Here is a 24,843-nt window from a genome sequence, read left to right as displayed (position 1 = left end):
TCAAAGTGAGTACTTGGACAAACTACCCACTTTCACTCCAGAGCTATTTCTCTTATCTACTATTACATATAATTTTACATCCTCTATCCAAGAAATTATGTCATACACAGGTGTGAACACACACACACTCAGATGTTATTTTGTCATTACTCATTATACCTATACAACAAACAGGAATGCAAGTATAGAGGAAAAACAAAACTCTTTGTGCACACTCTAACAGATTACTTGCCTTCTGCCTACTCCAAAGAAAGATTTCAAATTTTATGTTGCAATAAAAAGGGCTGGCACAAGTTTTAGACTATTGACCCATGCTGCTTCAAGATTTTAAGTGTGAAAAATAGAACATCAAAAATGGACTTCTACATGAAATACATTGTTCTATAATTTGCCTCTAGATAAACTCACAATCGAGTTTTATACAGTATAAATATATATCATTTAAATAATTCATAATAGCTAAGGGGATTGGAACAAATAAAAAGTAAGGTTGCTAGCCTTTTGAAATAGTTGCTAGAGTCTGACTGTTTTTCTTAAAAGCCAATATTGCTCATATTAATTTCTCCTTTTTCTTATGTAGTGTTCAAGAACTCATAATAGTGCATACTTTTTAGCCCTTTATTTATTTATATGAGAGAATTCTGGCATACATACCACCACTGGCTATAACAAATATGACAATGCAGCAAATAAAACTATGCTTCATTTATAAGTCGCAGACTAGTGCTGTGCAGTTTGTAACCGATTCCTGGAAATAATATATTTTTGCTGATTAGTTGTCTGACTAATCTTCCGAGCTTGGAAAAAAAATGGAAATGTAGAAGTGAATGACAAAATACTGATGATATTGTATGGTTTATACTGGTCTTGGCCACTCTATTGGATCAGGGCTTAGAAGTCACATTACGGACTATTCAGTCCACCATACAAGCTAATTAATTCTTCTACTGCAAGTCTTCTCCCCTTGGAAGCCACAAAATAAACTGGCAAATCTTCTTGGGGGCCACAATTTTAATATTCTCTAAAATGTTTTTATTTGCTGGGTGTTTGGGTGACTCAGTGTGTTGAGTGTTCGATTGTTGATTTTGGGTCAAATGGGATTGAGCCCTGTGTCAGGCTCCATGCTGAGCATAGAGCCTGCTTAAGATTCTCTCCCTCTCTCCCTCCCTCTCTCTCTCTCTCTCTCTCTCTCCCACTCTCTCTCCCTAAAATAAAAAAATATATATATATGTATAAATAAATAAATAAGCAGTAAAATAAAATATTTTATGTGCAAACCTATGTATGTCATGAAAAAGAGGGAAAAATACCAAAATTCTCTTAAAAGATTTAAAATTTACATATACAGAGAGCCCCTTTTGCCAATATAGGTACACTGTATTTAGAGTACACTTAAGAACGAGTATTTGAAAACCCCAGAAGATACTTTGCTAAAAAATATGTAGGGTCAAGTCTTTCTACCACTGATAATGACTAGGATGACAATCTTTATCTCCTCTTCTGGCAAACAAGCACTGCATGATTATATAGAAGTCTCTGCCCTCATGTGGTTATGACAAAACTAGTCTCCAGCCAAGGGTGGTTTTTGAAATAACCCTTGCTCACTCACAGACAAGAGTGTAACCTCACACAATGTACTCACAACGACGTCTTATGTGTTTTAAGACTATAAATATACACTAATTGAATAAGAAAATATTTGGATATTGCCCTCATTTATCAAAAAGAGAGATGGTCAGTTAGAACCCTAGGGTTTGGACATGGTTTACAGATGTGTTTTCTTTTGCCCACCACCTTTCTTGCAAAAAGAGATCTTTTTTACCCATGATGATAGCGTTCTTGCAAACATGGTGAATGTTCCTAAAACCCACAAAACTTTTTGCAACAAGTGTGGCAAGCACCAACCCCACAAAGTGACACAGTACAAAAAGGCAAAGATTCACTTTATACCCAGGGAAAGAGGCATTTTGACAGGAAACAGAGTGGCTACAGTGGGCAAACTAAGCCAATTTTCCAGAAACAGGCTAAAACGAAGATAAGATTGTGCTGAGGCTTGAATGTATTGAGCCGCAAGTGCAGATCTAAGAGAACGCCGGCTGTAAAGAGATGCAAACATTCTGAACTGGCAGGAGACAGAAGGGCAAGGGTCAAGTAATTCAGTTCTAAGCTTCATATTTTGTTATATTAAGAAGACAACAGAACCTAGAGGTTATATTCAAAAGAAGAGGAAGAGGAAGGAGAAGAGAAGGAGAAGGAGAAGGAAAAGGAGAAGAAGAAATAGAAGGAGAGGAGAGATTTTAGATTTAAAGAAAACTCCCTTATTATTAGCTTCTCTTAAAACAGAAAAATCTGGCAACAGTTTGCCCACATTCTTGTACAGTGACAATCCTCAATACGCAAACAGTCAATGGTACTTCATGCAGGTTATTTGTTCTTTGGTTGGCCACAGTCTCCACTATTCCCTATTGTTTTATTGCTTTTCACCTTCCTTCATGTATTTCACCTCTCTAGCCTTTGACTATCAAGACAATTAAAACAAGCACGTACTAATTTACCATTCTGACTACTAAGTCATTCATTAGGTAAAGCTTTTTAGTCAAAATGACTGAACCACTTATGAATGGAAACAGGCTAAATATGATACATGCATCTCACAGTAGTATTGATCCATTGCTTGCCAAATGTCAATGTATATACATAATTTTTAATTAATGGTAGAGTTCCAGGTCAAATAATTAAAGGATTAAGGAAGAGAGTAATTGCTTAGATAAATTGAAATTGATTACCTTTTCCAAGCACAGAAGCATAAGAACATTTTGGTTGGGGAAAGCCAATGTAAACAATTTAACTACCTTATGGACACAAGTGATTCAATTTTCAATTTATAAGATGTCCAGCTACAAGTGAGTTTACCCATTATCACTACCCATAATCTCCACAATCTCGATTCATTTTCAAAATGACAAATATGCATAGCGTTGGTAATTTTACTGAATTCTGTTTTATATTACTTGGCTTCACAGAAATTGTGGTCCAAATGCAACTATATTTTTGCTAATTAATAAAGCCTGATGTTATTTCTCTTATAACTCTCTTATTCTTGAAAAACAAGTTCAGAAATGTTAATCATCACTACTGATTACCTACTAATTGCACATTTGCAAAATGTGATATAGATGAAAGAAAACCCAAAACAAAAATGCAATCATCAAACATAGTTTTGCAGTCATAAATTTTTATATATTTTCAATAGACACTCAAAGATCAGGAAGTGAAGTAGTTTTCTATGTTTAATATTCTATTTGCTTTGGACTAATTGCTTTATGTGCATATTGGATGCTAAACCCTACTTTGTTTTGAATTAAAAAATAATCAGCTAAAATAATTTGAAAAGAAAAGCATGGTTTTAAATCTTATGTTTTATCAAAATGCACATACATTTTGGCCATAAATCTAATTGTTATTAGATTATGAAATGACTTTGTAATATGCTTTTACCTGGTTACTAGTTTGGGAGATAGGAAATCTGACACTTACAGTGATAAATCATGAGATATTGGGAAACAAACTTTTATTTTCAGGCCTCAGTTTCCTCCAATAGTGCCATTCTAACTCCAAAATTTTGATATAGATTAATTTTAATATGTGTTTCTGGAAAGAAAATAGCCAATTTTTGAACAATTTATTTCACTCTTTATGGGAAATGCTATAATCATTGTAATGGTTATAATCCTCCTCTGCCCTCTTTTCACCATATAATGCTTTGTCAGAAGACCATGGAAGATGAACATCTAAGTTATTTTTAGGCAGCCATCCTAGTCCCTATTCTTGTTTTCAGATTTATTCTGAATAAATCATGTTGGATTCCTAATCAAGGGCCTTATAAAAATTTTTTTTTTTTTTTCTGAGCAAAGTGGATGACGCAGTAAGAAAAAAGAATCAAGAAATTGGAAGTAGAAAGCTTGGGTATAGAGAAACAAAATGGGACAATTTTCCAGATGATCAAATTGTATACTTAGATGCACAAGAAAAACAAACACAAAACAATTTCATCTTATAAGAGAATGTGCTTAGGTAGCTACTTACAAGATTAATTTTTTAATAAAATTATCTTTCCTATATTTCAAGAAGAAAAACATTACAAAATATCAATTAAAGTAAAAGGCCACAAGCTGATGGCTGCCAGAGGGGAGGTGGGTGAGGGGATGAGCAAGATGGGTGAAGGGGAGTGGGAGATCCAAGCTTCCAGTTATGGAGTTAATAAATTATGGGAATAAAAGGCACAGCCTAGGGAATATAGTCAATAATATCATAATAGCATTGTATGATGGCAGATGATAGCCACGCCTGTGGTGAGCATAGTATACCATATACAGAAGTTGAATCACCATGTTGTACGCCTGAAACTTATGTAATACTGTATATCAGCTACATCCAAATTAAAACTTTAATAAATAAAAAATAAAGACCCACATGCTGAGGCAATAAAAACAGAAAAAAAAATTTAGACAAACTTAAGAATATAAAACAAAAAAAATATGAACAAATGGTAATACATATCCTATCATTAGTTAGGAAAACTCAATTCAATGAGGTCTATACTAAAAAATATAATCTCAATAAAATACCAAATTTTTATCCTTACTGGAAATAATTATGCTAATTCCAAATTCTAAAAATAAAATGAATAAAATAATTTTTGATCTGTACATGCATAATCTCACAAACCAACAGAAAAGACAGAATCCAAAGATAGGCATGGCAGATAAAAATGATTTCGTGGGCAAAATACTTTTGCAATGTATTTAAATCTTACTTTAATTTTTTTATTTGTTCTTATTTTTTTAAATGCTCACTGAAGGACAGCACACACACAGAGAATTACATGGACTATAAATTGCACAATTCAATGATATTTTACTAAGTAAACATAGAACTATAATCCAGATGAAGATATAGAAAATGATTATCATTGTCCCAGAAGTCTCCATTTCATCCCCTCCCACTTATTAGCACCTCCTAAGGGAATTCACTAGTTGGGTGTGCTTATGGTTGAGCTTTGTAAAAATGAAAAAAAAATAGTACATATTATTTTGTGTCTAGCTTCTTTCACCATCATTAAGTATGTGGGATTTACCACATTGCTTATAGCTATAGTTTACTTTCTATTGTTGGCATACATTTAAGTTGTTTCAAGTTTTTTGAAAAACTGACATGAACATTCTAGGTCTGGGCTGGAGAGAGCTCAGATTTAACAAATACTGTGAAAGTTTCTTCTAAAGCAGTGTGCCAATTTACGTTCCAACCATTAGTGAACGAGCTTTTCATTTGCTCCATATTCTCACCAACTCTTGAAATTAAAATTAACTGTTTTTTTTGTTTGTTTGTTTTTAATTTTTGTCTCTGTTGTGTTAGGCGTATGGTGACATTTAATTGTATGTTTATTCTTTATTTTCCTCATGACAATTGATGTTAAAATCCTTACACAGACTATTTGGCCATTTGGGTATCATGTTTTGTAAAGAGTAAGCTCAAATTTTATTTTCTAATATTTGCTTGTCTTTTTTTTCTTAATGAATTCTTAGAAATTCTTTGTTTATTCTGATATTCTTTGTTTATATCTTTGTCAGATATAAATATATCAGACTCGTTTCTTCCTCCTGATGGCATCTTTTGATGAGCAAAATATTCTGCTTAATGGAGATCCTTAATCAATATTTTTGTAGAATTAGTGCTTCTGGTAGCCAGTTTAAAAATTCTTTGACTAGGGGTGCCTGGGTGACTCAGTTGGTTAAGGGTCCCATTTTTGATTTTGGCACAGCTCATGATCTCATGGTCGTGAGTTTGAGCCCCACATTGGGCTCCATGTTGACAGACCAGAGCCTGCCTGGAATTCTCTCTCTCCTCCCTCTTATTCCCTACTCCCATTCACTATTTCTTTCTAATAAATAAATAAGCATAAAAAAACTCTTTGCCTACTCCAAAGTCATAAATATATGTCTTATATATTTTATTATAGAATATTGCTCTATCATTCAAATAGGTCTAAATCTATCTAGAATCGATTTTTTGTATGGTATGGTGTAGATAGATTTATATTTTCCACAACGGGCTCTGTGTTAACAGTGTAGATCCTGCTTGGGACTCTCCCTCTTTCTCTGCCCCTCCCCCTCTTGCAATCTCTTTGTCTCTCAAAATAAAATAAAACTTTTTTAATAATAAAAATAAGAAACCTGTATTATTCCTAGTTTCATAGTGAAACTTTTCAAATATATCACCATTAAATAGACCCTTTACTGTAGAAATTTTGGTAGATACTCTATTGTATTAAGTAAACTCCATTCTACTTCTGGTCTGCTAATTATTTTTAAAATTCATGAATAGTTGGTGAATTTGTTAAATATATTTTTGGCATCTATTGTTATGGTCATATATTTTTCCATATATTTAAACAAATTTTTAAAAACCATTTTTAAATGTTTATTTATTTTTGTGAGAGAGACAGAGTGCGAACAAGGGAAGGGCACAGAGAGAAGGAGACACAGAATCTGAAGCAGGATCCAGGCTCTCAGGTGTCAGCAGGCAGCCCTTCACGGGTCTCTAACTCCTGAACACTGGGATCATGGCCTGAGCCTAAGTCGAAAGCTTAACCAAGTGAACCACCCACCTCCCCATACAGTGATTCCTTTTAATGTTAAACCTATCTTGAATTTGTTGAATAAATCAACTTTGTTATCATTTTTTAATAAGCCTGAATTCAATTGTTAATTTTTAATGATTTTTCCAAGTGTTTATTATTGTCCCATCTCTCTCCATAAACGGGACTCCAATATCTGAATATTAGATACCTTTTCCATACATTTTATAACTCTTATGGCTTTTCTGCATTTTTTATTATTTTTTTCTTTCCAGACTTCAATATGATATTTGCTGCTGAACTACATTTTACTTTACTACTTTTCATTTCTGCTCTGTCTAGTGTGTTATTAAAGACTATTGAACTATAATTTCATTTATTTTATTTTTCAATTTCAGAGTGTCCATTTGATTTTCGGGGTGGGGGGTAAATTTCAGGTCTGCTAAAATTCTCCATCTTTTCTATATTTTTGACCATATATATTAACATTATTTTAAAAGCACTGTTACCCCAATATTCTGGCTTAGTTTTCTGGGTTTTTTTTTCTCTAGGTTGTCAGTTATTTTATTCTGTTCCTTGATATAACTGACTCAATAGTATTAACAGGATTTTACCGTTAGGAAAGGCCCTTGATATTAAGTTTTTCCTGAAGAGATTTTCTACAAACAGGTGATTAATACCACCTTTAATTCATGTGAGATTGAGATGATATTTGCTGATATTCTTCTTAACTGTCAAACTCAAGCAAAAGTAGAAATATTTAAAGATTTCTATTTCCAGCATTGTTTATCAAAAATTCAGTTTCCTTTTAAAGCGTAAGAATCTTGTCACTCCAGAGCCTGACAGAGACTTGTTCAAGTGAAAAAACACTGTCTGCTAATTAGGTTATTTTGGGCAGCCATTTATTACTTTCAAAGCACCTAACAAAATTTGGATTAATATTTCCTTAATTGTGCTACTGAAATTAACCTTGTAGCTTAAACATTTTGCTGAGAACCCTATCTACAATGAATCCAGATTTCTGTATGTGATAAAAGATTTACATGCTTTTTGTACCAGTTTTTCATGTTTAAAATTTTTTTTCATTTATTCATTTTTGAGAGAAGAGAGAGACAGAGCACAAGCAGGGGAGGGGCAGAGAGAGAGGGAGACAGAATCTGAGCCAGGCTCCAGGCTCCGAGCTGTCAGCACAGAGTCCAACGCGGGGCTCGAAGTCACAAACCACAAGACCATGACCTGAGCCGAAGTTGGACGCACAACCGACTGAGCCAACCAGGCACCCCCCAGTTTTTCATATTTTTTAAACATTCTCAAGGGAACTGATAATCTTTTAACAAACTCAATCATTTTGTAGCATCATCCAGACACATTGGTTTTCATTTCCTCTCCAAATGTTTTTGACGCCAGCGTTTATCTGGGAACAAAGCAGTGTATTATAACAATGTTACAATTTATTTTATAACAAGAGACAAAACCTCTCATGGGCCAAGCACTAATGGAATAACATGAGTAAAGAAGCCAACACAGTTCCTCCTGGATAGAACTTTCTAGATTTGGGGGCACCTGGGTGAGTTAAGCATCCAACTTTGGCTCAGGTCATGATCTCACAGTTCGTGAGTTTCAGCCCTGCATCAGGCTCTGTGCTGACAGCTCAGAGCCTGGAGCCTGCTTCAGATTCTGTCTCACTCTCACTCTGCCCCTCCCTCACTCATGTTCTGTCTCTCCATCTCTCTCTCAAAATAAATAAACATTTAAAAAATTAAAAAAAAACTTTTTAGATTTGAAGATAAAGCATGAAATAGATCTTGTCCTTTTTTTTTGTTTCAGACAGAAACTTGCAGCAAGAAAACATTGTTTATGAATTTCACCAACATTTACAATTTTTACAAATACTAAGGCTTGATCTTTAATGATGAAATCTGTTTACTTATCAATCTGAAAGAAGTTGTTTTTCTATTTATTTTCTCTCAAATCTCTTTAGTTTCAGATGATAGGTCTTCAACATTTCAACTTACTATACAAAGAGACAATGGAGTCTTCAATTCATCTAACTGCATATTAACCTAGTATTTTATTGCTGTAGTTTTACATGTTTTCATCGTTATGTTTTCATCAACCATGTGATTTTTCCTTTATGGGGTAATAATTTCCACCACTAAATAACTTGATCCTTGAAATGTTTCATTGGATACAAGTACTGTTTTTAACAAACATGCACTGAGTTTAAGTTTCCAAGAACCATTCCGCACCTTGCCTTGTCAAGTGACTGGTTTGCATTTGTGCCTTTTTGCTCCGCTTGCTTCACTTAGAGATTGTTTGCAACCCACTATGTACAATAGAATTGGGTAACCCGGATTGTCATCTTATGTAAACAGAAGTGATATTAACTTTCATAGTAAAGATCAGGTTGATTGCTATTATTATTGTTGCTGTTGTGTTTTGTCTTTCCTTTGTTGCTTGGGTTCAATTACTTTGAAATGACTTTGAAGATTGTGATTATTACCAAACATATTAGAAGGAATCATAGACCCAAGGCCAGAATCATTTTCTTCCATCCTACACTTCATGTTCAAAAAACACCATATTTGATATTGAAGCATGTTTGTCATCAGAAACATTAATAAAATATTTTAAGAAGATGATAAACAATTTAAAAAGAAAATCACAAAAAAGTTAAAATTTTATAACTTTCAACCTACACTATCCACATTTTGCAACATTTGCAGTAACAGTCAAGTGGCAGGACTCCTGATATGTGGAGTCATTAGACTAAAATTTTGTCATTAGAATGAAACATTTTATCTTATTTTCTATTATACCAGCAGGACTTGTTTATTCCTGTCATTTACTGGGTGGTGCTTAAGAGATGGTTTAGAAAGGAGGTAATTCAGTACTGAGAAGCTGCCATCATCAGCTTACTGACCTCTTCTTTCTCAGTCCACCACTCACGAATTTTCAATGGTCCCCAAACCCCACTTTTGCTCCCAATCTGCTGACAAAATATGAGTAAATACTCAATACATTCAACCAAATGAATATGGTGTCCTACTGTGCATGCATATGGGGCTTAAAAAACTGCTAATGGAATTGCTAAAGGTGCTATTGACCACTCTGAACTTTATCATTGTATATCCCACAAAGTTCGGAATCAGTTATTTTTAGCCATGAAGGAAAGAGAGAAATCCTAGGATTCTGCAAGGTATTGTTTGAAAACTCTGAATTCTGTATTTTAACCACAGCAACCTTAACTGTTAAAACTATGAAGCCATAGCCCCACATCACTCATGTAATTGTCTTCTAAAATGCACTGGGGTACCTGGGTGGCTCAGTCAGTTGAACGTCCACCTACACTCAGGTCATGATCTCTCAGTCTATGAGTTCAAGCCCCGCATCAGTCTCTGTGCTGACAGTTCAGAGCCTGGAGCCTGCTTCAGATTCTGTGTCTCCCTCTCTCTCTGCCCCTCCCCCGCTTGTGTTCTGTCTCTCTCTGTCTCTCAAAAAATGAATAAATGTTAAAAAAAAATTAAATGCAAACAAATTGGCCCAGGAAGAAATAATCATTCTTTTCAGTGCAAAATCTAGGAGTGGCAAATATTATACAAAACTTGTATGTATATATGTAAATAGTAAATATATTAGGGGTAAAGATAAATAATTTTAATAGTATATTTTCACATACACAATGATGACTCGCAAAGAGAATACTAACCCATAGCTAATACTTGTTTTTTTATTGCAACATACCTGAAGAAGAATATATCATCTGTTCAATAAAAAGCTCACAGTGGAAGTAATTTTCTTGGATACAGTGAAGGATGTTCCCCTAAAGGGGATCTATGAGATCCCCCAAGTGCATGAGCAATTTGAAAAAGAAAACAAGTAAATCTGTCATTCCCTCTAATTCCATTACTTTATATCAAGTTGAGAATCAGTCTTGACCCTCCAGATTTCATCTCTTTTATATGTTCTACTTAGAAAATATCCACGGTTGTGTGTGCTATGTTTTCTCAGTGTTAGCCAACAGACTTAATTTTAGGGCCTCCTGGTAGGTGATCACACTTCTAATATTAAAATGGGCTTTCCAAAAGTGGCGAAAAAATATAACTTGCAAAATTGTGAGCCAAATAGAAAGGACTACGGTTTTAGTCTTTTAAAGATCACAGCCTTTATTTTTGCTACTACTAGGAGAGGTTTTAATTTTCAAAGAATCATGATTCTATTAGTCAAATCCAATCATATTGTCACTATTTCTAGTTTTCTTCTCTACTTAGGAGGAAATACATTTCCATAGGTGGTGTACACTTCCATCCCATTCTCTACCCTCTATTACCATTTGATAAGATGCAAATAGAGTATATCAGGCACTAATAAAAACAGGAAAAGGCATTTATTTGACTTTTGCATTTAGTTCTCTGCACCAACAAATGGCAACTTGCTTTGAAAATGAAATTAGATTTAGTTAATGTATTAGTCTCCTATGACCACTCTAACAAATCACCACAAATTGGGTGGCTTAGAACAACAGAAATTTATCCCTTTGCATTTTGGGAGGCGAGGAGTCTAAAATCAAAGTGTGGGTAGGGCTGTGCACCCATAAATGCTCTGGGGAAGAATCCATTTCTTGCCTTTCCCAGCTTCTGGTGTCTCCAGGTTTTCCATGGCTTGTGGCCCCATCACTCTAATCTCTGAAACCACAATAATATTGTGTCTTCTTCTTCTCTATGTCTGTCTTCTCTTGTGTTTCTTAGTCCAATTTCCCTCTGTTAAAAGGACACGTGCAATCGCATGTAGGGCTCAATTGTATAAGGTAGGATATTATCTTCCTCTCAAGGTCCTTAACTTAATGACATATGCAAACACCTTTTTCCAAACAAGATAATGATCATAGGGTTCAGAGATTAGTATGCAAACATATCTTTTGTGGAGCCACCATCTAACTCACTACAATCTGCCCTGACACCCAAATATATTCACTGTGGTCCAGCTTCCCCCAAATACTCAGCCCCTTATTTTTATTTTATTTTTATCCTCATTTTTGCTTCCTTCCATCCCATGCCAACCAATTTGCTGAGTCTCCCAATCAACTAAATGTCCTACTATTCAATTAAATTCTGATACTATCTACCTGGAGTTAGGGTCAGACACCAAATATTTAAGGGCTCAGTTCCACAAGACTGTTCCCACTTCAGATATCAGTGGCAACTATCAGTCCCCCAGGTCACCCATACTTCTACCAAATTTCACCAGTTTGAAGGTTTCTACAATCTACCACTCAAGTTTGATAATTTGCTAGAATGCAAATTCTATGGTGCTAGAATGACTTTTAGGCCTCAAGAAAATGCTATTCTTACTAGTAAAGGTTATTATAAGGAATATAAATGAACAGCCAGATGAAGAGATGCATAGGACATGGCCTAGAAGGGTTCCAAGTGTACGGGTCTCTATCCCAATGGAATAGAGGTATACCACCTGGCCAGCACATGGATGTTGCCAACTAGGAAGTTTCTTGAATCCCATTGTTAAAGGCTTTGTTGAGATTGCATTCCACATGCATGACTGTGCTATTGCTAATTCAGTCAATCTCCAGATCCTATGCCTTCCCTGGATGTTAGGGAATGAGGCTGAAAGTTCCAAGCTTCTAATCACGCCTTGGTTCTTCTGGCAAACAACTCCCATCCTAAAGATATGTAGGGGCCAGCCAAGAGTCACCTTCTTAGTACAAGAAACACTCCTACCATCTTTATCACACAGGAAATTCCAAGGGCCTTTGAAGCTCTGTGCCAGGAACTGGGAATAAAAACCAAATATCTTTCCTAATTTTACTATGGATTCTTTCCTCAATTTATCCTTTACCTCTTGTATGTTCCTGTAAACAACAATAAGAAACAAGATCACACATAAAACCTTTTCCTTGGCAATTTCTTCATCTAAATATCCCAATTATTGCTGACAAGTCCTGTTTCCACACAATTCTAGGACAATATTTGAACAAGTTTTCTGGCACTTTGTAATAATTATCAGCTTTCCTTTAGCTTCAATAACATGTTATTTATAAATCTCTGAGCCCTTTATGTCCTTTTTTCCTCGCAATATTCTGTTCATAACAACACAAGTATTCTCTAGAACAACAGAAACTTTACTACACTCCTCACTTTTGAGAGGTCACAAAAAGCACTTTAAAATAAATATTTATTTATATATTTTAAGAGAGAAAGAGAGCATGGGAGAGGAGGAGAGAAAGAACAAGAGAGAGAATCCCAAGCAGGCTCTGCACTGCCAGCACGGAGGTTGACACGGTGTTCGATGTCATGAACAGCGAAACCATGACCTGGGCCAAAATCAAGAGTGGATGCTTAACTGACTGAGTCACCAGACACCCTACCAGAAACACTTTGAATGTTCGTAGTGCTAACCTTCTGTTCAAGGACATCTAGGCTTTTTCTATCATATGCTTTGAATTTCTTCCATTCCTTATCTTTCTTTAATTCCAAAGCCACTTCCATATATTTAGGAAGAGCAGGCTGGAAACTTTCAGGCAGGAGCTTATACTGAGATCCACAGAAGGAACATCTCCCCAAGGAAGCTTCAGTTCTGCTCTTAAGGCTCTTCTACAAATTAGATCAGCCACATGCAGATTATCAAGGATAATCTCTTTTACATAAAGTTAACTGATTATAGATGTTAAACACATCTACAAAATAGCTTCAGAGCAACATTCAGATTAGTGTTTCTTTGAAAAACTGGGTCCTATAGCCTAGCCAATGTGACACATAAAGCTGATCATCACACTTAATTTAAGCAGTATTTTAATTAATTGCAATATTAATATAGCACTTAATTCTAGGTGAAATGTAGCATTTTAAAAATTATGACTAAAATTTTAGGAAAAGAGTTTTAAAAAACAAAGAGTATCTTATATATTTGCCTATTTCTATGATACACAACCCTTATGTGCACGTTCAGTATATATTGCACTAAGATAAATACACTTGTTGACCCTGAGCAATAAACCGGTAGAATAATGAATAATTCAGCCTAGGTGTGATAGAAAGGTAAAGTGAACAGTAATATACCAAATGAAACGTGTGAGGAATACCCTTGTCTTACTCAGATAGCTTTTCTTGCAATTAATATATTTTTAAATAGAGAACTTAATTACATTTGCCTTAAAATGTGAAAAATCTTGCAAAGGAATTTTCTGAAATTATACAAAGATTAAAAAAAAACAAAACAACCTAATACTGGAAAGGGAATTCAGAGAAGGTTTATCGTATAAGAGAAAGTAGAACAAAATGACCAAAAAGTATAAAATAATAATTCTATGGAAGGTACTAAAGGTATAAAATGAAATTTCTTATATGAAAGTATTTATCTAGATCTTGCCCATGATCTGGTGCTGTGGTCTGACTTTTCAAAAAAAAATGGTCTATAGGCTGCAGATATGTAAATGCTTCTGAGATTATTACAATTCTGTATGCCTCATGTTGCTAGTATTTTAAAGGTTATTAAAGTTATTATATTTACCAGGGCTTTGCTCATATTAGAGATGAACAAGAAACAAATTTTATAATGACTTTATAATGACTAGCTTTAAATTTTGTTCATATAAATATTATTTACATACTAAAATTCAAAAAAATACTTATCGATTTGATTTCAGAAAGTAGTCTAACAAATGGACACATAAAGACCAATCCATTACTTTTGTAATCATTTTTACATAAATCATGATGTACTATCTACTTCTGAAATTCCCACGAATACACTGTATGTCTTAAACATTTTTCCTTGACAGTTGATATATATCTCATTATTTTTGTTAACCAGTGCATAATATTCCATAAGTAGACTTAGCCATATTGTATTTAATTGGTTTTATTCAAGATAAAAATTTGGTGATTTGCATTTTTTGCAATTACATACAATATATTCTTTCTCATGCATATTTAAAGGTGATTTTCTAGAACACTTTCAGCTTAACAGATTCTGCCAAATTGCCCTTGGAAGCATCTATATTGACTTATATTCATTAGCTTTGTCTGAGAGTGCATGATTCCCCAGATTTTGCCAAAGCAGGATATTGGGTGGAATTACCTGTCACCACTCTTAAGTAATTTTTCTGAGATTTACGCATTCTCCAGATGCAAGGGTTTTAATTTTTACAATGCAAAAGAAAGAGAATTAAGTAGGCCCTTTTAAAGTCTTCTGGAAAACACCTGGAATACTACCATCTTTCCATAAACACATCATAAAGTAGTGTATATTAAAATTCATTAGTTCATAGTTTATAATACATATTTTATAGTTAAAGTCTTTTATGAAACTGAAAAAAAATGAGACAAAAAAACTCAAAATATTGGGGCACCTAGGTGACTCAGTTGGTTAAGCGTCCGACTTTGGCTCAGGTCATGATCTCATGGTTTGTGAGTTCGAGCCCAGTGTCTGGCTCTGTGCTAACACCTTAGAGCCTGGAGCCTGCTTAGATTCTGTGTCTCCCTCTCTTTGCCCCTCCCCGTTCCCTCTCTCTCTCTCTCTCTCTCAAAAATGAATAAACATTTAAAAAACCTCAAAATTGTATCAAGATAAAGTATTTTTTCTGTAAATATTAATTATGTCCGTATTTGGCCAATTATAGTTTATTAAATATATGTAAGGCAATGGATTTCTTTTTCATGGAATCAAGGTAAGAAATTTAACTTCATCTGCCCTGACTATATTAATATAAAACCAGTCACATGATTTCAAGCTTCTTAGGCCCATCCCTAGAATTTCTAATTTAAAAAAAATAATAATGTTTATTTATTTTTGAGAGAGAGAGAGAGACAGACAGTGCAAACAGGGGAGGGACAGAGGTAGAGGAAGACACACAATCTGAAGTAGGCTCCAGGCTCTGAGCTGTCAGCACAGAGCCTGACACGGAGTTCAAACCCATAAACCGTGAGGGAAGCTTAACAGACCGAGCCACCCAGGTGCCCCCCATCACTAGAATTTCTGATTTAATAGTCTAGGGTAAATCCTGAGAATTTGTATTTCTGAAAATTTCCCAAGTAATCCTGATGGTGAAGGTGTTGATTCAGAGTCTGTACTTTGAGGACCACTGCACTAAGTAACCATGAAATGTTAATCAAATTATGGTCCATGAATGGCTCCTAGCAACATCACTTGGAGCTTGTTAGAAATGCAAATGTTAGGGGCTCCTGGGTGGCTCAGTCGGTTGAGTGTCTGACCCTTGATTTCAGCTCAGGTCCTGATCTCATGGTTCATGGGTTTGAGCCCCACGTCGGGCTCTGTGCTGACAGCTCAGAGCCTAGAGCCTGCTTCGGATTCTGTGTCTCCCTCTCTCTCTGCCCTACCCCCGTTCATGCTCTGTCTGTCTCTGTCTCAAAAATAAATAAACATTAAAAAACAATAAAAAAAAAGAAATGCAAATGTTAATGAACTAATGGGACTTCCTCAAGTTTAAAAGCTTCTGCATCGCAAAGGAATTAATGAACTATTGGGACTTCCTCAAGTTAAAAAGCTTCTGCATAACAAAGGAAACAACAAACCTAAAAGGCAGCCTACAGAAAGGGAAAAGATACTCTGCAAATGACATATGTAATAAAGGGTTAGTATTTAAAATCTATAAAGAAGTTATCCAGGAGGCTGGGTGGCTGTCTGTTGAGTGCTGACTTCAGCTCAAGTCATGATCTCACAGTCTGTAAGTCCAAGCCCCTGACAGGCTCTGTGCTGATAGTTCAGAGCCCAGAGCCTGCTTCAGATCCTGTATCTCCCTCTTTCTGTCCCTCCCCCACTCACGCCATCTCTCTCTTTCTCTCAAAAATAAAATAACTATTAAAAAAAGTAAAACAAAACAAAACAAGAACTTATCAAACTCAACACCCAAAAAACAAATAATCCTGTTAAGAAATGGGCAGAAGACACGAATAGATACTTTTCCAAGAAGACATGTAGATGGCTAACAGACACACGCAAAGATGTTCAATATCGCTCCTCAATCAGGGAAACATAAATCAAAACCACAATGCATTACCACCTCACACCTGTCAGAATGATGAAAATTAACAACACAAGAAACAACAGGTGTTGGTGAGGATGTGGAGAAAGGGGACCCCTCTCGCACTGTTGACGGGAATGCAAACTGGTGCAGCCCCTCTGGAAAACAGTATGGAGGTTCCTCAAAAAGTTAAAAATAAGAGCTACCCTACAATCCAGCAATTGCACTTGTAGGTATTTACACAAAGGATGCAAAAATACAGATTCAAAGGAGTACATGCATCCCAATGTTTGTAGCAGCATTATCAACAATAGCCAAACTATGGAAAGAGCCCAGATGTTCATCTATTGATGAATGGACAAGGAAGAGTTGGTATAGTAGTGCCTGGGTAGCTCAGCCAGTTGAACACCCAACTCTTGGTTTAGGTTCAGTTCATGATCTCACAGTTTGTGCAACTGAGCCCTACATCAGGCTCTATGCTGACAGCATGAAGCCTGCTTAGGATTCTCTCTCTCCCTCTTTCCCTGACCCTCTCCTCCTCATGTGCTCTCTGTCCCTCTCAAAATATATAAATAAGCAATTTTTTAAAAAAGGAGTGATATATATATATATATATATATATATATATATATATACATACATATACTGGTTTAATGCTTTTTAAATTCTATATTTACACCATCAAATATGGCAGTCACTAACTACATATGTCTCTTTACATTTAAATTTAAATTAATTGAAATCAAATTAAATTAAAAACTCAGTGTTTTAGACACAGGAGCCACATCAAATCCTCGATACCAACGTGTGATGAGTCGTGACCATATTTGCATCATCACAGAAAGTTCTACTGGACAGTACTATTTCATAGGAATACCAACGCTATGTATTTTCTTTCTTTTTAAATTTTTTTTAACGTTTATTTATTTTTGAGAGAGAAAGAGACAGAGCATGAACGGGGGAGGGGCAGAGAGAGAGGGAGACACAGAATCCGAAGCAGGCTCCAGGCTCTGAGCTGTCAGCACAGAGCCCGACGCGGGCCAAACTCACGGACTATGAGATCACGACCTGAGCCGAAGTCAGACGCCCAACAGACTGAGCCACCCAGGTGCCCCTACAATTGTGTTTTCTTTTAGGACACATAGAAATATATAGCACATTCATAGTTTTGTACTTGGAGGGCTATTAAAATACGACTTGTAATTTACCCAACAGCTTTTCTCCAAAGGGCTCAGTCCTTAGAGAGATAATTTCAAACTAATTCCAACTTTCTAGCTTTTATCTATCCCTTTCTACTCTCAGTAGTGTTGTAATCAATAGAAACATGTCTAACTTATTTGAACTTTCTAGGCTTCTTTTCACTCTGTACTGTAATAATGAACTTTGCTTCTCTGTGCTAAAGTCACTAGAGATGCAAGGGCAAGTCAAATGTTTCTTATGTTAAAAATAACTTTCACTTTGACAAAAAGAACCAAAATCCTAGGACTAAGATATGTTGCTTATAAAATTATACAGAGGATGTTGCATAAAGAGAATTAATTCCCTTGTGTTTAGGTGCAGCCCAATCATTGCAACTATTTATAGTATTCTAAGAAGCATCAAGACTCCTGAGTGCCAAAGTTCCTCCCTGGAGGCAAATTCATTATTCATGGATGACCAAGATTTATAGAAGATTGGAATGCCACCATGATCCATTATTCATAGAATTAGAATACAAAAGTTCCTAAAAATCCAAAGTGCTTTGGTAAGATTGTGGCCAAAAACGTTAGTGGTAAAACATGCACTGAATTGATGGGAAGGGGTGTTATGTTTAGCCTATATTAATCCTGTACAGTCTAACTATTCATACAATTTGCTGAAGAAATACAATTATGTTTGATTATGGGAGGTTACGTCAGACCCTTCTGGGAATATTTGCCTGCCAACTTTTTCAGTGGAATGTTGCTTTATTCGGGTCTCAAATAAAGATATAATTTTTAGAAGTCAGAGACAGTAGTACTCATATAATCCATAAAGGTTAGTATATTATGGTTGAGAATATCAAACAACATTAGATTTGACGTATTTGAGAAGGGACTACATAAGGGGCATTAAACCCAGGAAAATGTCCCTGCTGCAAGGACACATAATTCAGACTTGTGTTTACCTGTATGTGCACATAATTCTGAATTGTTCAGGGATAGATAGCCTATTAAATGGAATACTACTGATAAGCATTATTTTTCTGATTCAATTAATATCAAGTTTGCAAATAGTTTCATTGAATAATGTAAGTTTATGTATCAGGGACAATATTGGATGTAGTCCCACTCAAATGTAAGGTCAACAATGGAACAGTTATTGATAATTTGTTGGAGACATGAATGATACTTACTAAAATGAAGTTGAGCCGAATAGAAAATATGAATAAGTAAGCAGTATGTAGAAACATAAAGTTATTATCTTAAGAATTCATTTTTTCCTGAAACAAACATATTCAGTATGGTTTAAATTCATTAACTTTTATAATATTGTGTACATAAGGAAGCACTGAATTGTTATGAAAACAAGCTAACAATAGTGATAGTAAAGGCATATAGTGCTAATTATAAATAAGCAATATCTTCTAAGATACTCAAAACGTGTACTGATACCATATTAATCTCCATGTACCTTCTTAGTTTTAAATTCTAAGAGATAAAATATGTGTCAAGAATAATTCATAACTCATCTAAGACACAGGAGATTTCTTGCTGACATCAAGTGGTAAATATCACACTTAATTATTGTGAAAAAATGTGTTAAAATGTGTAATACTTAGTATAGGTTAAAACACTACTTATATTACCAAGCTGAATTCAAATAGAAAGCATTCACTAAATGTCAGCTACCTTTATTTCATTAATAGTCAAGTTCCTTTCCTCTCACACTGCCTAGATGACTCTAAATTCCACTCTACTTTTAGAAAGGATTCATGTTTTTGTTCTTATAATCCAATGGCTTTCAATGTCTTTATAATGTATATCTGTCTATACATATCTATTCCAAAATGATAATAAGCATTAATGTCTGCAATAAACACTCTAAGCACAAAATGCCACTCTATCCATATGTGAATGTTCTGTTTGCCACCATTCTTGTGATTTCCACTTTCAACTGCTTTGAGTGGGTTTAAGTTACAGAAACAAAATTGTTTTGCTCAATAAATAGAACAATTAAATGCCGCCAAATTTCATTGGTTGCCTCCTGAGGTAGTAAATTCCTCTTCCTTGAAAGCTTTGGACTGGAGTCTGGACGTTAAACTACTAAATGAGAAACATAATTTTGGATCTGTGATAGTTTTCAGTGAGGTAATTCTTAAAAATTAGTCAGATAAGATTGAATTAGTTTAAAATGCATTTCCAGGTCTTGCCTCCTGCAATTTTAATTCAGAATGTTTGAAAAGGAACTTGTTTTTATTTTTTTATTTTTTTTACTAAGTAACTCAAATTATGCTGATGTTGGTGATCAATAGACCATACCTTGGGATCCTCTACCTCAACAATTATTTAGTTCAAATCTCAATTTGCAAATGAGGAAGTGGAGCACAGTAATTAAGTGAATTTGATGTAAGTTATATAATTAATTTGTTGTTCATCTGGGCGTTGAAGTAACATCTCCTGATCCCTAGTCCATCGTTCCTATTTTTAAATAAGTCTCCAAATAACTTGTGGGAAGCATCTCTCTAAAATTTTACTGTTTTGCAGATTTTTTAAATGGGGAAAATTCAAACAGATTCTCAAATAAGATTTTTTTTCTTATTTTTTAAAAAACGCGTAAAAACAGAAACTAAGTTAAGCTCTCTCTCTTTATATTTTTTGTCTCCATTGGAAACTAAACTCAATTTATAAATAGACTTTATATTTACTTAACAGAAACTTATATTGTCACTATATGAATCAATCCCTATTCTGAGAACTTTAATAGTAATATTTGTAAATATTAATAAACAAAATTAATAAACCAACTGCTATTCTATTATCAGTGTTAATTTAATGTTGCAAATGGCACCACATTGCTGGAACTAATTTAAGGGCCACAACATGGACATAGTGGTAACTATTCTGGTGTTCTATAACCAATAATAATATCTGATTGTTGGCCACTGGACTCAAGAAGTAGGTTGGCCCTGTGAGGAACATGGCAGGGTAGGAGGGTCCTAGACTCACCTTGTTCCATTGATATACCTAGATAACAACCACATCAGTGTAAATAACCCAGAAAATGACCCAAAGACTGGCAGAACAGACTCATTACAGCTAAATGTAGAGAAGAGGTCACACTGAAGAGGGTAGGAAGGGAAGACAAGTAGTCCAAAGATAAAAAGACCCAAGGAACCCTGTGGTGGGGGGGGGGGAGGGGGGAGGGACGTGGTTGGGAGAAGAGACAGGAGCAGACTCCATAACAAGCATCCCAAGCATAGGAGACCTGCACTTCATTGGAAGATGAATCCCTATAACATTTTGCTTTGAAAAGCATAGGGGCCTAATGTGTCAAGTTCTTATAATCGGTAGGGCTTAACACCTGGAACCTTGAAAATTACCGGGCTTGGCTCTAAGAGAGCCAGAGGGATATAGGAAATGGAGTCCTCACTCTTTTTTTTGTTTGTTTGTTTTTAATTTTTTAATGTTTATTTATTTTTGATAGAGAGACAGAGCTTAAGAGGGGAAGGGCCAGAGAGAGAGAGAGACACAGAATCTGAAGTAGACTCCAGCCTCTGAGCTGTCAGCACAGAGCCCGATGTGGGCTGGAACTCACAAACCATGAGATCATGACTTGAGCCGAAGTTGGAGGTTTAATGGACTGAGCCACCCAGGCAACCCTGGAGTCCTCACTCTTAAAGAGAGAGCACAACAAAAAGCTCCACTGAGATACAACATAGAAGAAGCAGTTTGGAAAACACCTGAAATATAAGGGAAGGAGATTTATTTACTGATCTGAGCGAGTGCTGGAGAGGCAGACATCTTTGGGAGACTTCTCCAAGAGCAAAGGTGCTGGTGGGCAAAGTTAAAGGAATTCCTCAACCCTAAACCAGCCTCATAAGAAAAGTTAAAAGAGATTCTTTAAGTAGAAAGGTAGACCATAATCAGGAGTAAGAAAAGTGGGAAGCACAAAAGCAATAAAATTAAATATAATCCATAAAAATCAGTCAAGTGATTCACAAAATAAAAAGACGTAAAGTATGACACCATATCCTATGCATATAGCAGTCTATTTTAAGTTGATAGTTGCTTAAGTTTGACCCATTCTAAAACCACTAAATTTTTATTCCTCTCCCCCTCCACATTTTAGGTATATGGTGTCATACTTTACATCTAATGTAACCACAAATCAAAAATCAGTAATAGATATGCAAAAATAGAGAGGAATCCAAGTATATCACTAAAGAAAGCAAGCAAATGGTGAGAAAAGGGAGCAAGAGAAGAAAGGAAGAGAAAAGAACCGCAAAACAATCATAAAACAAATAACAAAATGGAAATAAGTACATACTTATCAATAATTACATCAAATGTAAATAGACTAAATGTTCCAATAAAAAGACATAGGAGATATAATGGATAAAAAAAAGCAAGATCCGTCTATATGCTGCCTACAGTAGACTCATTTTACACCTAAAGACACATGTAGATTGAAAGTGAAGGGATGGAGAAGCATTTATCATGCAAATAGAAGCAAAAATAAAGCTGGGGTACCAATACTTATATCAAACAAAATAGACTAAAACAGACTGTAACAAGAGAAGGTCACTATATAATTGTGAAGGGAAAAATACAAAAAGAGGATGTAAGAATTGTAAATATTTATGCACTCAACATGGAAACACTCCAACGTATAAAGCAGCTAACATAATACATGAAAGAAGTAATGGATATGGGCATCTCAGTCTGTTTAAGGGTCTGACTCTTGATTTGGCTTAGGTCACGATCTCACAGTTTGTGAGTTCAAGCCCCACATCAGGCTCTATTCTAACAGTGCAGAGCCTGCCTAGGATTCTTTTTCTCTCCCTCTGCACCTCTCCTGCTTGTTCTTGCATTCTCTCTCTCTCAAAATAAATAAATAAACATTAAAAAAAGAAATAATGGATAATAATACAATAATAGTAGAAGACTTTAACACACCACTTATACATCAATGGGTAGATCATCCAAACAGAAAATCAATAAAGAATCAGTGGTTCTGAATGATACATTGGACCAAATGAATCCCACAGATGTATTGAGGACATTCCATCCTAAAACAGCAGAATACACCTTATTTTCAAGTGAACCTGGGACATTTTCCAGCATATATAGCATGTTAGGCTACAAAACAAGTCTCAACAAATTGAAAAAGATGAAGTCATAGCTTGCATCTTTTCTGATGACAATGCTATGAAACTAGAAATCAACCACTAGAAAAAACCTGGAACTATAAGAAATACATAGATGTTAAATAACATGCTACCAAACAATAAATGGGTTAGCCAAAAAAACAAGGAAATATATATATATATATATATATAGAGAGAGAGAGAGAGAGAGAGAAAGAGAGAGAGAGAGAGAGAGAGAGGCAAATGCAAATGAAAACACAATGGTCCAAAGTCTTTAGGATACAGGAAATGTTATTCTAAGAGGGAAATTTATAATAATAAAGGTCTACCTGAAGAAGCAAGAAAAATGTCAAAGAAACAACCAAAACTTACACCTAAAAGAACTAAAGAAGAACAAACAAAAGCCAAAAGCAGTAAAATAAAGGAAATAATAAAGATTAAAGCATAAATAAATGAAATAGAAAGAAAAATAAACAAACAACTCCCCACCAAAAGAACAATAGAACAGATCAAAGAAACCAAGAGCTGGTTCCTTGAAAAGATTAAAAAAAAAAAAAAAGAAAAATGTTTAGCCAGACTCATCAAGGGGTGGGGTTGGGGGGGGGGGGGTAGAGGATACAAATAAACAAAATCAGAAATTAGGAGAAATAATAACCAACACCACAGAAATACAAAAGACTGTAGGAAAATGTAGTAACAAAGTATACACCGATAAATTGGACAAACTAGAAGAGATGGATAAATTCCTAGAAATATATACCTCCCAAAACTGAACCAGAAAGAAACAGAAGTATGAAGAGACCAATTACCAGCAATGAAATTGAATCAGTAATCAAAATAGTCCCAACAAAAAAAAGTCCAGGACTAGATGGTATCACAAGCAAATTCTACCAAACATTTTAGGAAGAGTTAGTATCTATTCTTCCAAAATATTTCAAAAAAATAGAAAAGAAAGAAAAGCTTCAAAATTCGTTCTATGAGGCCAGCATTACCCTGATAGCAAAACCAGATAAAAACACTACAAAAAATAAAAGAGAACTACAGGTCGATATCTCTGATGAACATCAATGCAAAAATCATCAACAAAATATTAGCAAACCAAATCCAACAATACATTTAAAAAGATCATTCACCATGATCAAGTGGGATTTATTCCTGGGATGCAAAAATATTCAATATTTGCAAATCAATCAACATGATACATCACATTAAGAAGAGGAAGGATAAAAAAATGATCATTTTAATAGATGCAGGAAAAACACTGACAAGTACAACATCCATTCATGATAAAATACCTCAAAAAAGTAGGTTTAGAGGAAACACACCTCAACATAATAAAGGTCATGTATGAAAACCCATAGCTGACACCATACTCAATGGTAAAAAACTGAGAGCTTTTCCCCTAAGGTCAGGAATAAAACAAGGATGTCTACTTTCATCCTATGAAAGTTTGAAAAATTTCATCCTATGAATTTTATTCAACATAGTACTGGAAGTCCTAGTCAGAGTAATCAGACAACAAAAAGAAATAAAAGGCATCTAATTTGTTAACGAAGCAGTAAAACTGTCACTATTTGCAGGTGACATGATACTACATACAGAAACCACTAAAGATTCCACCAAGAAACTCCTAGAACTGACAAATGAATTCAGTATTCTTATGATACAAAATTAATATACAGATATTTGTTGTATTCCTATACATTAATATTGATGTATAGAAAGATAAATTAAGAAAAAATTTCCATTTATAATTTCACCAAAAATAATAAACCACCTAGGAAAAAACTTACCCAAGGAGGTAAAAGACCTGTATTCTGAAAACTGTAAAACACTGATGAAAGAAATTGAAGATGATACAAACAAATGGAAAGATATACC

At 34.9% G+C, this 24,843-nt stretch overlaps 1 pseudogene; it reads left to right on the top strand.

Moving 5' to 3' along the window:
• Positions 1–1,847: 1,847 nt before the first annotated feature.
• Positions 1,848–2,166, top strand: LOC122217068 (annotated as a pseudogene).
• Positions 2,167–24,843: the final 22,677 nt, after the last annotated feature.

The sequence above is a fragment of the Panthera leo genome, chromosome B1, assembly GCF_018350215.1.
Source record: "Panthera leo isolate Ple1 chromosome B1, P.leo_Ple1_pat1.1, whole genome shotgun sequence".
In the NCBI taxonomy this organism is placed as follows: Eukaryota; Metazoa; Chordata; class Mammalia; order Carnivora; family Felidae; genus Panthera; species Panthera leo.
The sequence above is the reverse complement of the archived record's forward strand: the minus strand, read 5'-3'. Positions and strand labels throughout refer to the sequence as shown.